This window comes from Festucalex cinctus, chromosome 7, assembly GCF_051991245.1.
Source record: "Festucalex cinctus isolate MCC-2025b chromosome 7, RoL_Fcin_1.0, whole genome shotgun sequence".
NCBI classification, from domain to species: domain Eukaryota; kingdom Metazoa; phylum Chordata; class Actinopteri; order Syngnathiformes; family Syngnathidae; genus Festucalex; species Festucalex cinctus.
This window is the reverse complement of record NC_135417.1, coordinates 17017945-17029993: the sequence shown is the minus strand read 5'-3', so window position 1 is coordinate 17029993 and position 12049 is coordinate 17017945. Positions and strand designations below refer to the sequence as shown.

Sequence of the window (12049 nt, the reverse complement as noted above, 5' to 3'; positions counted from 1 at the left end):
ACAATCGATGCGTGTTTAAAAATGAGTGTAGACTAGACATCAAAATCCTTGATCCATTCAGCAGGCGGACCACTGAGCATGGCTTAAACGCTCACGCACTTGCAAGTCTCCTCTTTCGACAGAGCTCCTTAGACAAGATTTTAGCATATATTTAAAGCACCACAACATTAAAAATCTCCCTAAATGTTTGGAGTCTCCTGTTTATCTTCTAATGACACTGTTGCCCCCTATTTAACTAGTGCACACGCAACACATACGCAAACACACAAGTACGTTAAAAGTCATTGACAGCCAATTGTATTATCACTCATTGTCATGTCTGGGTCACGTCAGGGTTAAGTTTGAGTTCATGACCTGTTAAGTTGGGTTCATGACCATGAGGTCAAGTGTCTGGTATGTACTGATGTAACAAGTGTCTGTTTTGAACTGATGTAACCAGCATCTAGTTTCTACTGGTTTTAGGCTTTGGATGTTATGTGATGTCAAGAGCTTTGTGATGTCCTCTCCACTATCTATAGCACGTGTCAACAATGTGGGCCCCGCGGGCACTGCTTGGGTCTGTTATAAATATAGCTCACCAGTGACGTGTCTATTTTTGTGTGTTACTATTCTTAAAAAAAAACAAAAACGTGTTTGTTTGTGAAGAATAGGTCTTTACATTCATCAGTACCCAAGAAATAGCTCAGTTGCAAAGAGGGAACTTTGAGAAGGGATCACAGATGGAAGCATTCTCCTTCCTTGATGACCAGGCTGAAGTGGATGCCAAGTGGGCAACATCGATCACATGGTATGGTGCTGTACAGGATTAGATGAAACAGCATGAGAGTCATTTTAATGAAATGAAGCTCCACAGTCAAGATAGAGCTTTTTGTTGTGGCCCCGTAGGCGCTGCTCAGGAAGATTGGAAAATTTTCTCCTTATGTCCACAAACTGGGGGTTAGCCTGGACTCCAACCTTTAATTTTCATTCCGCATCAAATCATCACTAATTCAGCTTTGTTCAACCTTAAAGCAGACATGTGAAGTTATTTGTCAACTTTATTTCTCTTATTATCTCGATAGCTCTTAATCACAAACAGAGTCTCTTTGCCACGACAGGCCGAGGCACTCCACCCTTTTCCGGCTCAGTCTCAGATTCGAAGGTGCTGATTTTCATCCCAACCGCTTCACACGTCTGTGGACAAGCAACAAAAGCCCAAGAAGGCGTCATGGACGAAAGGAACGTCTCCCTCCTGCCTGAAAGTCTGCGCGGATCAGCTCGCTCAAGTTTGTCACGCAAGTTCTGCACATCTTCCACCAGTGGGTGGTGAAGACTAATCCAATGGATGTTCCTGCTTTATCTGCATTTCAAAAGTCCATTTCATTTTGAAGCCATCCTACAGGCGCCTGGCCAAGCAGACACCACCTGCGCCTAGTATTAAAAACTAACAATGTCCTCCGAATGCATGATAAATATCCTTTTTTGGGAGACCAGAGCGCAGGGTTGGTGAGATGGGCAGCAAAAAGAGTCCCTGACACCCTTGGGGCCATTCTGTGGTCTGAGACTTAAAGGGCCTTGACAGAGCCGATCAGGAAGACAGCCAGAAGTCAAACAAGTGGGTCTTGCCAAGGCCATTCTGGGGGATGCCAGGTCAAATTGAGATCCCAAGGCTGCTCAGGGGGACAGCCTGGATGCCAAGCCCAAGAAGCTCGCTCGTCAACAAACACGAAAGGCTCAACTGAGGGTCAGAAACAAGGTGCAACTCCTGGAAAAGACACATTTTTTTTGTTTTTTTTCCTTTTTAATGTGAACATAAGTAATGTAATAGTCATAGTAAAACTTGTTTTTAATTCTGCTAATCCGTCATGTCAACCAACTCCCAATATTTTCCTGTTATGATGCAGTCTAAAATGGACACTTGCTGTTGATCCACAACTTCTCAGCCTTGAAAACCTGCTATATTAATACGACAAGGTGCTGCGACATCAAGATTGACTACAAAAGGTGCATGTGACGACTCTCAAGTAATGTGGCGATTGATTAGTATCAACATAATTTAGTAGTTTTAATCGATGCAGAAGGCATGTCAAGGAAACCAGCTAACATTACCTCCATCACAAAGCCTGCATCGTCTGTGGCTGCTCCCTTGCATGCTGCTGCTTCAACTGTTCAGCTTTTGACCCGCAGTTACTAGAGCATTGCTGTCACGGTCATGGAGGCTACAAGAGCCCCTATAGCAAATGTAGCTGTGATTTTTGCACATTTTGCAGCATCGCATATCAGATTGTTTCATTTCTTGGCACCCTTTCTCAACTGTGGTTCTCCTCATGTTGCAACACATGTTCGGTACGGATAAATGCGGATGTCGGCACAAACCATTCTATATCCCAAAGGCAATAGGATCAAATGTTTAGGGGTGCTACAAAGATACAGCCTGTCGCTAAATGAACCTCACTTGAATACATTGATTTCTCTGTGGCTTTTTCAGGTTATTTCAGGTCTTTTTGGCAAAAATGCCACATATGTTCATATATATATATATATATATATATATATATATATATATATATATATATATATATATATACTTTCGAGTCCTACTTTAAGTCTAACAAATACATTGAAACATTTATAAACTTTGCACAATGTTTCAATGTAGTCTATAATTATTGCTGGATTTCTTTATTTTCTGATTTATCTGTATGAAATCAAATTGCCGATAATTATCGGTAGATTTCTCTATTATCGGGTTTATCTGTTTGATGTCAAATCGGTCGATAATTGCCGATAATTATCGGCCACCGATATTATCGTGCATCTCTAATATATATATTATATATATATATGTAAGTCTGTGCTTCTGGTGCGCAAGCCACTGGAAATACTCAAGCAGAGGTAAACAAACATGACGATGCACCAAAGAACTGCACTTTTGGAGCGAGAAGGAAACTGACTACTTTATTCATCATGGTGAGTCACGTAAATATAATGGCTTTTGTTGAACGTAGAAAGTTAAAAGCGGAAATGACGTCTGTGTGTCGCACTTTCTAACGTGGTATTCCAATTGAGCACGACGACCATGTACTGTATATGGGAGTAACTGTCCTTTCTAGCATCAATGCTTGACTGCCTGTAACATAGTCAGTCAATGGTACATTAACTTTCACTTTCAAGGGGAAGAACTTGAGCAGGTTCCCTCGGCTACGATATGTTGATTGTTTCAGTTTACTTCCAGTTGTAAATGGATCAGACTCCCTCTAAATTGTAGGCCGGTCTCTTGGGGGGGAAAAGGAGAAAGAATGAATGAATGCGGTGTTCCCCCCACTTTTTGCTGGTGATAATTGGTGATCAACTGGCTTACCTTAAACAGAAACCAGGTTACAAATGTCACAAATGAAAATTTGCAATAGAGTGCATCCACAAAAAACAAACCGCGAAGTAGCGAGGGAACTTTTAAATAAATATTATTAGAGTTGCCTTGGCCGCTGAGCCGCCAGCCCAGCAGGCATCTGCCTACTGTCCTAGATGCTCACAGTTCAACTGTGCTCAATGTTACAGTTATCTACAACAATACAGTATCAACTACACCTTTTAGAATAAAAACTTTGCTCATTTTCGATGAGCACTTTCAGGTACTATGCTACAGTAATTTAATGTTGGTCATTATGGTGGTACTTAGTAGGCTAGATGATTTTAGAGGTGATATTGGAGTAAAAGGGTTGAGACGCACTGAACAGAGGCTGCTCAATTCAGAGGCTTTTAAATTTTCAGCTTCCCCTTGCAAACGCTTCCGAGCTGTCCCGTCACTGTCGTCTGTCACTGCACCTGTTCTCCAATCCCATCGGATTCCGGCCTGCGGGGAACGTTACGAGGTGGTGGCTGGCGGCTGTCTCGTGAACATGTCGGGTATTTTTCTATTTAGGGATTGGGAAACTTGCTTCTCTTAGGATTAGGCAGCATTGCGCTCACAAACACACACACTGTGCTGTATCCTCGAGACCCGTGACGCAGTGCACTGCTGTCTTGGTGGGGAATTGGTGGGATCATCTAAATTCAGTGTGTTAAATTGTCATTTACAGTATAGAAGAAAGAACTTACTGCATACGTAGTTAGCCTCAGTTAGCTAGCCTCGGACTCAATGGGTGGACCACCGCTTACCCTCCACAAGTGGGGGCTGCAGATGGTCGTCACTGAGTCCCATGATTTCTCCCTTTGTCTCCCTTTGCCTTGCTCTCACTAGCTTTTCCCGTTAGCTACTCTTGTTAGCCGCTCCAGCTAGTTCTTGCTAGCCTCTTTTGATAGCCACTCCAGGTTGTTCTTACTAGCCACTCTTATTTGCCGCTCCCGCTGCTCCTGCTCGCTTGCTCACTCCAGATAATAATTGGGACTAATCGAATCGATGGTAGCCTTGAGAAGTGGGGGCGTTCTGAGGCACTGCATGCTTCAAAATTGTTGCATTCACCATACAGAATGGAAGGCCACACACAAAAGTTAGAAAGAAATAACTAAAATCCATTTTGAAATAAATATTTTGATAAATATCAGACAATTATGCAATATGGCAATTAAATAATACTGCACTCACTACCCCTTTATATATATATATATATATATATATATATATATATATATATATATATATATATATATATATATATATATATATATATATATATATAATATATACATATAGGGTGGCACGGTAGTCGAGTGGTTAGCACGTCCGCTTCCCAGTTCTGAGGTCTCCGGTTCGAGTCCAGGCTCGGACCTTCCTGGGTGGAGTTTGCATGTTCTCCCCGTGCCCGCGTGGGTCTTCTCCGGGTACTCCGGTCTCCTCCCACATTCCAAAGACATGCATGGCAGGTTAATTGGGCGCTCCGAATTGTCCCTAGGTGTGCGTGTGTGTGTGTGGATGGTTGTTCGTCTCTGTGTGCCCTGCGATTGGTTGGCAACCAGTCCAGGGTGTCCCCCGCCTACTGCCCAGAGCCAGCTGAGATAGGCGCCAACAACCCCCGTGACCCTTGTGAGGAATAAGCGGTCAAGAAAATGGATGGATGGATGGATATATACATATATAAAATTTTGTTGCACATTTCTGTGTACTGCACGTCCGATTCACGCTCTGGTCACTTCACAACTGTCTAACTAGCACCAGTATTGACATGGACCATACTATACATAAAGTACAGAAAAAAAAATGAATGAACAGCACTGTCCTAGATGATCACCCGCCCAGCAGGCATTTGCCTGCTAAGCCCGTTGCTAGGCCAGTGCAGCCTTGTAAGCAGACACGGCGCTCCGCATACAGTACGCTTACCACGTACTGCGCGTAGGGCACCAACTGCCTAAGGGGGCACCAAAAAACAAATCAAGCCCGTAAAAATAATCATATTAGTAATTATAATATCAGTGTCTAATATTTAAAATAAAAGCTTGTAAAGCATGTTAATAAATACAAAAAATAACGTAGCATTATTTACTCGACGAGCGGTATCGCTGGTCTACGTTGGTGCCCCCCCTCCCCTAGTAGTTTGTTCCTATTAGGGAAAGGGTTGCGGGGTGCACTTTTGCTCCAACGAAACAAACTACTAGGGAAAGGGAAAGGGGGAGGGGGGCGGGGTATACTTTATGCTTCAATCGCAAATTTGGCAGAAGTTTATTCTTGGATATCTGGACATGTCGTCAAAAAGGCATCAAGAATTGGGGGCGGAAAAGAAAAAACAATGAGATGATGCTCGCGCGTCACTTGCAGGTATGACAATGATAATTTGTTTATTTTGTAGCAGCTACGTTTACATGACCACAGTTAGCAAAAAAAAAACAAAAAAAACACTCCAAACCGCCGCAGTGGAATGGTTGTGACCAACACGTTCATTATACGGTATGTTAAATGGAATGTGACGAGACAATATTGTTTCATATGGAACGGCCAAGAGCGGCATGTACTGGTAAAAGTGTAATTTGAAAATAATAATAATAATCATGTTAAGGCTAAGTAGATTTCCTCATTTCATATTCATAGTTTTAACTTTATGTCCAGAATTTTTACATAGTGCCCTATCAGTCCTTCTCTAAAAAGGTAGATTATTAAAATTTTCTAAATATAGGCCTGCACAATACCATAATCCTAATCAATTTAGAAAATGTTTGTACCATGGTTGGTTCAAAACCATATTTCATTGCAGAATCCCTGAATATTGTCTTGTATTTCTGAATACAGGATCAATGCTTCAATATGTTCAAGGAGCATTTCATACCCTAACATGAATGCGGAAATTGCACAAAAGCTGTCATATGATGACCTGATAGCCGATTTTGCAGCCCAGAAATGTAGACATATGCCTCTGTGGGGCCTCTACTAACTTGCTTGCACTTTGTTTATTTCTAGATGTTAAATTGTTAATAGTAGTGGCATTGAGTTTTATTTTAATTCATTTAGCTTTATTTATTTGAGTATTTGATGTCATTGTTAGTTTTATAAAGACTTATTATTTATCATTTATTTTTGTGAACATTTTTAAAACTTCAATATTGACACTTAGAAGTAGGGCTGGGTATCGATTCAGATTTCCAGAATCGATTTAATTCGATTCACAAGGGCCTGATTCAATTCATGATTCACAACGATTTTCGATTCAGTTGAGGAATTCATGCAGCACATATTTTAGACAGTCAAAAGTACCAATGCTGCAAAGAGTAGAAACTTCTTGCTCTAATTTAATGCATTAGTAAGAATATGAAAATTTACATTAGGAATTGAATCCATTGCAGTTACATTAATCTGTTTCATTTAACATGGCCTGATAAAAACAATAAATAATAATTTAAATAAATTACAACCACAGCACAAGCTGTGTAAATAAATTGACAAAAATGGGGGGGTCGATATATTGATAGGCCTACATGGTTTTATGTATCGATATTGGGATATGAAAAGGTGTATCGATATGATAGCGATATATCGATATTTCAAACCCAGCCCTACTTACAAGTTATTTTGTTTAATAAAGCAAAACTGACAAATACTCAGATATTGTTCATTTCTACCAGGGGAGGGGTGATGGGGTGTGCGGACGGAGTGTCGGGGTGGGGGGGCACCACAAAACATTTATGCTTAGGGCACCAAAATGGCTAGCGCCGGCCCTGCTTGTAAGCAACACAAAACATGTACAACAAGCAGAGTGTAAGTCTATTTCAGTATAATAACTTAAAATAAAAACATTTGTATTATTATTATTATTATTTATTTATTTATTTTTTACTAGCTGATATAACCCAATATATCTACTTTTTTCCCCCTCTCCTTTACTGCCTCACAGGGAGAAGAGGGTGGAGTGTGTTGGTGTGAGTTCCCTCCAGCTATGGAGGTGGAGAATTTTTTTTATGTGCTCTGCATAAAAGGGTGTAACCCTATTCTCACCTAAAGTCAGTTGGGAGCGGGCCCTGAGGTGGTAGAATCAACACATCCAAATTAGGAGTTGAACTCTAATTAGTTGCTGCTCAACTTTTCCACTTCACAATGGCGAGAACAGCTTGAAATCGACAAATCACCAGTCTCCTTTATGCATTAACAACAAGAAGTTCGAGAACATAAAAAATGGTAGTTCTATGAAAGATATTTTAGGTTTCAGTGAGTTATTAGGACTTCATTCTGAGTAAAGCATGTATATTTTATGCATTCAGCACAGATTTATGTTAGATGACAATTATGACAATTATTACAAGAATGAGCAGCAAGGCAATAAGTTAGAGAGATTCAAATGTTCATTTATTGATAAAAACAAAAAACAAAAAAAACATTTCCATTATTTATATAACAGAAAATAGAAACAAGATCTTTTTTTTTTTTTTTTTTGTTTTATCTTGGTTTTATTTTTATGACTGTCAATGAATCTGCAGCTCAACAAATGCTATCTCTGGCTATTCTTTTTAAACTCATTACGCATGATTGTGGAGTGGATGAAGAATTTAATGATACATCTTAATTTCATATGCACAACCACTTACACTTGCCAGAGAAAGTATAGTGGTCCCATTTGGATTTGCAATTTTGGGTGTGAAGTGTCTTTCATTGTGGGAGTGGGGGAATTATACCATTTTGTCTTGCTAACCACCAGCACATTATGGAGCATTACAGCAGCCTTAACGGTGTCTTGCACATCAATCACACGCAATAGGAATATATTTATCAGACATGTAGAAAATATCTATTCTTATTTGCCTCATCGACTCAAACAAAATGCGGGTACCTTCAGATGATAATGAAAAGCCCAGCTGGAAACAACAGCCAGCCTTTCTCATAAATTGTCGCCGTCATTTTTTTTTGTAGGTTTTCTTTTTGGCTAATTACTTCTAATCATTGTCGACTCTGAATGCCTGATAGTTGAGCAGGTCTCTTTTCTGTCCTGTAGCTCCTTGTTCTGAAAGTGGTGGAAGCAGACCAGGAACAGCCGAGGTCTGTCCCCGATGGCTTGTTTGGAAATTGGGTTAGCTACGGTAAGCACAGTCCAGCACCAGAGCAGATTGGAGTATTTCCTTTCTTAACGGCTGTGAGAAATATTTAGCCAGCTGAGGTCCCCCAATACCCTCAGGTAGGCCTACGAGCTTGGTGTTGCTCCAGTGGTTCCTCTAGGTCATGTTAGCTTAGCGGCTAGCTGTCTGTTCCTGGTCATTAAGATGGCTCCAAGCATCAGATTGCCAACAGAGGTGGTAGAAATAATCAGGATTTTCAGCTGTTTCATCCTGTTAGAACTAGGTGAGAATGAATTTAACATTTATGCAGTGGGAGGTCGAGGTGAACACATCTCCAAACCGGAAGTCCCAGTGGACCCCCTTCTAATATAAATATTTTCTAGTCTTTTATTGAAAAGAAAAGACACAAAGCTCCATAGATCTATCAACATCGACAGAGTCACACATGTGACAGGGGAAATAATGTGAACAACTCAACTTTGTTTCTCGAACCCTTAACTCATTCACTGCCATTGATGTGTATATCCGTCAATGGCAGTGAATGAGTTAAGTCAATTCCGTTCCCATTGACGTGTATATCCGTCAATGGCAGTGAATGAGTTAAAAAAATAAAAATAAACTCCAGCTGTAACAGTACTCTACATAAGACATATTGGATATAAAATACTGCTGCTGCTGCTGCTACTACTATGACTAATAATAATAATACTAAGAAGAATGATCAACTAATTTTCTTTTCAAATTCCTGCAGAATCAAATTCTGTCTGTGTTTTCTCACAGTCCTTACGGTGGCCGCCTGCTGTTGCGTCTGTTGGTGCTCTCAAGGTATTATCTTTTTTTTCTTTTTCTTTTTTAACCTCAGTTTATCCAGGTAAGATCATTGAGAACAGATTCGCATTTGCAAGTCCTGCATACAGCAGAGTAAAGCAAAGGAAAAGCAATTACAAATACATATAGGTTATGTTCATACTGTAGGTCAATTCAGATTTATTTTTAACCGCAATGTATCATGTATCTTAATTTTTCATGTCAATGTGAAAAGTACGAGTTGGATTTTTTTTTAAATATATATACATATATTTTTTAGTGGTGTCAAAGTTATAGAGTTAACTAATTAATTAATCACAAATAAATATTGCAATAATCATTGTATTACCACAGATTAATCACACTATTAATTTTGACCGCAGATTAACTTTTTATTTTTATTTTTTTTATTGTTACATTAAAGGTAGCTGTTGGAGTTTAAGCAATAATTGCTAATGCATGCAGTTATGTTTAACTACATGCATTAAAGTAAAGCATTTAATAAATGTTTACATATGCCGTAGGTCATTTTTTTCCCATTTTAACTTATGCAAATAATTAATTGATTAGAAAAAGCAGGATGAGCGTGTGCAGTGGATATAAATTTTTGAAGACGTCCTCATAACATTAAATGCCGAAAAAATTAACACATAACAGGTGTGCGCTTCAACTTTAGCGGGCAAAATATGTTGGGGAAAAAATGCCTAAATCACAACTGCTCAAATGAGCACACCGATCTATTCCAGTTGACAAATCGAGCCAGCATTTTAGCCGGATTACAAACTACTAGGACACGGCTGTCACATTCGTTCAGTCACTTTTCTGTCTGCACAAATTCAACAGTACTAGAAACACGTACAGTATATGATCAGAGTGACACAGACAGTCATCCACTGTAAATGTAATACGGAATACAAATCAAATGCAGAGCCCTGCAAGAATACTCACAGAAAACGTGATTATTATTATTATTATTATTATTATTATTATTTGATTGATTTTGTAATCAGGAACACTTACCAGAAAAGTATTATGAATCAATTATTAAACAATACATTTTAGCTTTTGAATACATAAGTGTATTATAATTGATGCTCTTTGACTCCAGAAGATGGGGCTGCTGGTTGAGTTTTCTAATGCAAGGTCGACCCACCCACCCTCGCAAGCACCCATCAGCTTTGAACGCAGGAAAGCGCGAATTTGACAGGAAATTAGCCTTTTTGGCTTCAAAGTAAAAGCTTTCCCCGGGGAATAATTAAAGATTTTTTATTTTGAAAGAATGCACTGGAAGTCATTTTGCTGTAATTCAACTCCTTTGACGGCGCCGTGGACGGGCTTTCCAAACAAGGAATGCGGCTGTTGCTGCAAGCAGAGAGACAGACAGAGAAAAAGCAGAGCTGCGAGGGTTCGGCGGCGGGTCCGGGGATGCGCACAAGCCCGCCTCTCATTCGCTCCTCCGTCAAAGCCACACATTCACCTGGAACATTGTCAAAACTGTCAACAGGCGAGATTGGACACAGTTGAAATGTGGGGAAAACTCTGAGGAAGTACTGCGGGCGGGTTGTTTCTCTGTAAATTAAAGAAGATGGATGTTTGATTGAGGAACAGAACAATACGAATAGACGTTATTTTCATTTTTACGCACAGAGAGCAAACGGAATCAAAGGATATTCCCAACTCATTGGGGGTTAGGAATCTCAATAGCAACAATTTAAACACTAGTGAATTTTGTAGACCAATCGAAGGACTTATTGGCACACTTTTTTTTTCCCCCTGTGCTTTTGGGATTGGTATCCAGTGACAATATGCATCAAAGGGAGAAGTGACTTGCTTCAAGGTAAATTTTAATTTTAAAATTAAATGTACACCTTTTTATTTGCCCGTTGACATGCAAGTTCACTATAGTCGTGTGGTTTTATTTGGACATTTGAGTCGGTGAATGTGTCTCGATTTTATTTTATTTTTAAGGTGGGTGGCTTCGGACAATATTGATTAATGACAGAATGATTGCCAGGTAGATTGACACAGTTGTCGACTCGCAGTGAGAGTTTGGCTTTTGACAGCCCCGCACACTGAAACAGAATGCGCCGCTGGTGCCGCTGTGGGCATTCGCCGTCTGCGGTCCGAGATAAAGATGCCCGCTTCTCTCCAGCGATTTCCCCATTAATTGGCATATTTTATTCATCCGCGATGTTGCAACATAATGGCCATTTGGTATTGACTTAATTTGAGGTTATCAGGCAAAGTATAGTCAAGAACTTTCAGGGGGGAAATGCATGATAATTTCATGCAAAGATGCGCTAATAACTATGACAATATTTGCTAAAATACATAAATAAATACTTTAGTGTTCTTGGGTATAAAGACAAAGGATATACACTAAGTAGTAGAAGTCACCTGGACATAAAAACAAAAACAAACACATTGTGGTGTTTCCTAACACATGACCTCCATTTGCCTTGTGTTGAAACTCAATTATGTGCATGCATATTTCATCCATGTTTAAGTGACAGAACAAAAGCGAGACATGTTGAAATTGTGCCCATTAGGACTGCTTTTCATACTCATATAAACCTGCAAACCTATATAATGCTTTAAAAATTGTCAGTTTTTAAAACTTTATTCTGTTTTGTAAATGTACAAGCAACCAAAATCAAGCAGTTCTTGTCATATATTTCACGTTATTCTTATAAAACAATCTCATACTTTGACAATGGTTATTTTATGGAATATGCTGAGCAGATTACGTGAATTATAACGTTGCCTTTTTGCAAGCGAAAGCTATAAACAT

General features: G+C 39.5%; 1 protein-coding gene across 9 annotated transcripts in view; it reads left to right on the top strand.

Annotated features, from left to right (window-relative positions):
* Window positions 1-10618: 10618 nt before the first annotated feature.
* adgrb1a (adhesion G protein-coupled receptor B1a) overlaps window positions 10619-12049 on the top strand; it is a 126604-nt gene continuing 125173 nt past the window's right edge. For all 9 annotated transcript variants that reach the window (XM_077526412.1, XM_077526416.1, XM_077526415.1 and 6 more), the window contains exon 1: window positions 10619-11095. The gene's annotated coding sequence lies outside the window, so the exon portion shown is untranslated. The remainder of the gene's footprint in view (window positions 11096-12049) is intronic.